Source organism: Pollicipes pollicipes, unplaced genomic scaffold (genome assembly GCF_011947565.3).
Source record: "Pollicipes pollicipes isolate AB1234 unplaced genomic scaffold, Ppol_2.1 Scaffold_3087;HRSCAF=3621_pilon_pilon_pilon, whole genome shotgun sequence".
In the NCBI taxonomy this organism is placed as follows: Eukaryota; Metazoa; Arthropoda; class Thecostraca; order Pollicipedomorpha; family Pollicipedidae; genus Pollicipes; species Pollicipes pollicipes.
In genome coordinates this window covers 34175489-34180470 of record NW_023596225.1, presented here as the reverse complement: position 1 = coordinate 34180470, position 4982 = coordinate 34175489, and positions in this window count along the sequence as shown.

The window sequence follows — 4982 nt, the reverse complement described above, 5'->3', positions numbered from 1 at the left end:
GCCCCGTTGGCAGTCCTCTGTATTGACCTGACGACCCCGGCTGCGGGACAACATGCTCTCGAGCGATTCTCGGAAATGGCTGGTGGCTGGGGCTGGCTGGAGAGCCCAGCCTGGCCCGCAGTCACTGCCGATCGTCAGATGAGCGGACTGCCCGGGTGTGTGGCGGCAGGGAGGGGTCCTGTGACGCACCGAATAGCCTCGCTCCGACCTTGGTCCGCGTTCCAGGCGGGCCCTGCGCAGTGTCAACGCGACCTCATGGAATTTCTAAGCAGCGGCGCCGTGGGACGGCCGCGCCGCCATGCTGACATTTGCCGGGCAGACTCGGTACGGAGGTGGCTGAATTGGGTGTGACGGAAGCGCCACAGGGCTAGCCGGACGGGACGGAGGGTTCTCTTTGACCTGAGCCAGGTCCGATGGAGAGCTCCGCTGTGACCTCAACAGCAGCATCTCGGGTCACAGCTGCGCATTGGTGTCGCGTAGTATCAGCCCTCCCTTTCACCCCAAATCTCGGTGGTTCAGCCCTCCCATCCGGCCAAACCTCGGTCATCCAGCCCTCCCATCCGTCCAAACCTCGGTCTTTCAGCCCTCCCATCCGTCCAACCTCGGTCATTCAGCCCTCCCACCGTCCAAACCTCGGTCATTCAGCCCCCCATCCGTCCAAACCTCGGTCATTCAGCCCTCCCATCCGTCCAAACCTCGGTCATTCAGCCCTCCCATCCGTCCAAACCTCGGTCATTCAGCCCTCCCACCGTCCAAACTCGGTCATTCAGCCCTCCCCCATCCACTTCGGTCTTTCAGCCCTCCCATCCGTCCAAACTTCGGTCCTTCAGCCCTCCCACCGTCCAAACCTCGGTCATTCAGCCCTCCCACCGTCCAAACTTCGGTCATTCAGCCCTCCCATCCGTCCAAACCTCGGTCATTCAGCCCTCCCATCCGTCCAAACCTCAGTGTGGCTGCGGGGTAGCTTCCGTCTATCCCCCAGAGCCGCTGTCGGCTCTCGTCCCTGATCTGGGCGCGGTCGGTGTCGTCGGGTACCATGGAGACACCCGTGCCGCGCCCGCCGCCTGGCGACAATAAAACCGGCCGGAATGTGGCCGTCGCAGCGCGGCCAACCGCCTAATTCGAAAACACCGTTAATTGCCGCCGGTCGTTTTATGCCGAGTGGTCCGGGCGCGGTGGCCAGGGGATGCCCGCCCCGGAATTGTGTCCACGGCCGTGCCTGAGCGCGAGCGGTCGCCGCTCTCTGCGCTACTGATGAGCCGACCTCCGGACTGTCGAGTGGTCCGGCCGGCGCCGCGAGGTCCGGGCGGACCGCCGGGTCCTGGAGGCGGACCGGACCGGAGGTGCAGGTGCGGGTTGTCCCGCCGGGGGCGCCCAGAGAGCCGCAATCTGCGGCGCGGACAGCAGCTGTGGAGGCCGTGGATCGAAGCCGGACACCTGAACACGCACCTGACGCATGGCGTAGCTGGCCTGCGGGGGGGGGGGAGATTGATAACGACGGACAGGAAGCTGACCTGACCAGGGTTTAGACCAGAGCTACACCCGTAGCACAGATTTAGGTTACTATGGCGACGGCGCACACGCCTCATCACAAAGACCTGCAGCGACATAGCTCCGACCACGTTTTTAGGTTATGGACAGAACACAGCGTAAGGGGTGGCCCACGATAAAGCACAGAGTCGTTTAGAAACCGATCACAGCACAGCCAAGCCGACGAATTGGACGAAAACCGCCACATAGCAAACCTGGAAGTAACAGCTCGGGCGGAGAAGTAGACCAATGAACAGGCCTGCAAAGCAGACCACAAATCGGAACACCGGAGGCGTCCAGACCCCGGCGCAGACCATGAGCCGGCGGGTCCGCCCCGGTCTGCTAGCTGATGTTTCACCGGCGGACAGCGCGCTGCTCGGGGCGTCTGACTACAAGCACATTGTCACGGACCCTCGCTTCAGAATTTACAGCGCCCGACCTGAAGCGCCGGATCTAAGGGGTAGGCAGCGAGATAAAGGCGCTCGGACAGCTGAACTACGATCACTCGAGGTCTACCACAGGGTCCTGCTGGAGGCTCCCGATTTTATTGTGGGAACCCAGGCAACACGAACGGTCGAGGTTTGTGTTGGGAATAAGGACGGCTAAAGAAGACAGTGGGACGGATGAGCCATAATAAAATAGATCAGACAGTGAAATACTTGCTGCTGCATAGTTGTCCCCACAGAACAGGTGCTTCGTAACACAGTTCTTGGCAACGAGATTAAAGAGTTTCGGGTGAGATTTCATTATAGCATGCCATGGTGACTCAGATATCGTTGTTGTGAGCGTATCTCTCGTCTGCTCAGTGAACTTTGAAGAGCTGGCCTACTACAGAATATGCTCGTCAAAGAAATGCGAAAAAAGAGCAGCAGAGGCTCGGTCGCACTTTGTGCTGCTCCGGATCAGCGAGTGCTCGAGAGACGTTTGTTCTACGGGAGGTGGGTGGGGTGGGCGCTTCTTGTTTATCCGTCTTCGCCTCGCAGCTCAAAGGCTCATCCCGACGTAGGTCGAGACAATCTCAAGCATTGTTCAAGTTTTTAATTATGCAAATAGAAAGAAACGTGACTGAGAATGCCGAACATATTAAGGCCAATACTCCGTTTTGTACGGCGTGTGACGCCCAACGCGAGAGCAGACGAGAAAGCCGTTTGCTTTTGTCAGGTAGGTTTTCTCAAGTATTGAGCTGATGGAGCCAGCCAGCTTCGGTAATGAACGAATGCCGAGGGACTTGATAACTGTTTGGGTGGGTTTGTCTTTCATGAGAATTTAATAGGTGGCGTTCATCACGATTTGCTATGATGACCGTAGCAAGCCCACTTATGCTTGAAGGTACTGGATAACAGAGACTTCAAACATCATTAAAACAACTGCATTATCAGAACCTTCAACGATCCAAGGCAAACAAACAGCGATAGAAAAAATCCATGGAATTTAGTGATGTATGCTCTTGGCACTCCGGCAGTGAACCTGCAAAGGAAAAGCACGAATGTAAAATAAGTCAACGATGAAAATCAGGACTGTTCACAAGCTAACTTGCCCCTCTGGACTCCGGCCATAGCGGCCTGCGCGCCGGAATCAGTCCCGAAAACCAGGGGCGTTGGCCGTTTCCTGTCGAGTACTGGCGCTCCAGTGGAATCGACAACTTAAATCCGTTGGTGAGAATGTCATTACTCTCGTTGTTAGCATGTCATCAAAATCACTACAAACCAGTATGTGTAACATCACTTATATTTCGCCTACTGCTTTGTAGATCGTTTGCAGCAGTGGTATACAGCATCGGTATATTGTTATATATATATTATATATATATTATATATATTTATATGGTGTGTGTGTGTGTGTGTGTGTTGTGTGTTGTGTGGTGTGTGTGTGTGTGTGTGTGTGTGTTGTACGTGCGTGTGTATGTGTGTGCTGTGTGTGCGTTTGTAGATAGAAACTAGTCGCTGTTGCATTTTTTAGATGCCATGTAGAGCGCAATGCCATTCCTTCCGCTAATACTCTTTGATGCCGTTTCCACACGTCGCGCCGCCACCGTGATGGCGGCGCGACACACATTAGCTCAGCACGCACTACTACGCACCATACGAGTGGGACGCATCGCAGCACCGTCACGCATCGTAATACCGGTGCGCCGCAGTACCAGCGCAACACGCTTCGCTTGCGCTGCAGACGGAAGTGATACACTTCCGGCGGGCCGCTAAGTGTGGTCCCTCCCTGTCGCGTGCTATCTCGCAGCGTAGCCCACCCCAAGAAGGCTGTCTGCCGTCTCGGCTCTGGCATGCATCCGGGCAAGGGCGGCTCCAGACGCAGGCCTGGCGAACAGTCGACACGAAGCCGGAGTTGTTCCGAGTCTGCAGCGCGTCGGCTCAGTTATACCATGCGAAGGAAATCGCATGGGCACTGCGACGCACGCGCGGCCCGCACGAGCGCTGGACGCGCCTCTGCGACGCGCCGAGCGTGTCTGGCAGCGCACGCATCGCAGCGGCGTCTGCGCGCGCCTGGACTGCAGCGGCGGCAGATACTGTCGCGGCGCGCGACACGGTCTCGCTCGATTGACGGATCCCCTCCGTGCAAAGGTTGATGGTGAGGCTGATCTGGCAGGCGGCGGACGACATCACAAGGACGGCTGGTGCTGTCTGGGATGGTGCCGCTCAAGGCCCGCGCGGGCTATCGGTGGACGTATTAAGTCGTACTCGGCGGTCATTGGGGCCGTTATGGCACAGGATGCTGCTGACCAAGTTGGTCCGCGCTATCGGTGACGTTGCGGGTGTTCTACCATCGGTGCGCGCGGCCGTTGGTTTCGTGTGGTCCTGCGAGGTACCGCCGATATTTCAAGGGTGGACTTGAATGGATGCTGCGTGTCAGAAAAATAACAAGCTTCCATCTAGTTAACGGGAGGCTGAGGTGTGCCCGACCTGCTAGTGATTCTTCTTAGCCTGGGCGATGGTAGGATGGTAATGAATGGTTATATGGTGCCTGATGGTGGACGACGATGTTGTCAGTAATGGACGCTTGTTAATGATGGTGGCGATGATAACAGAGATGGTTCAGAGCTTTTGTTTTAAATGATGATGGTGTGCATGCAGTGCCTGAATTGCAGCAGAAGTGTGCTACGATTTGCGGGACAGAGGTCAGCGTGGATAACAGATCGCAGTACACGTAGCTGAACACGCACGAGGGCTCTAACCACGCCGACATCACTGGCAGAACACCTGCACAGCGTGGTGCTCAGATGTTGTTTTAAAACAAAGCTTTGCAAGAGCTGTCTTACAGCGTGAGCCTGTAACACGACACTCGCAAAAGTGCATTGTTCAGGGCAGAGCCCTGACATCACGGTAAAGAGCCCCCTATCGCCGCGGCATTTCGCGCACGCTCGCAGCGCGTTCTACCGACATGACCGCCCGGAGGCTGCACTGATTAACTGCCCGGCAGGTGCGAGCCTGCCGAAGCGG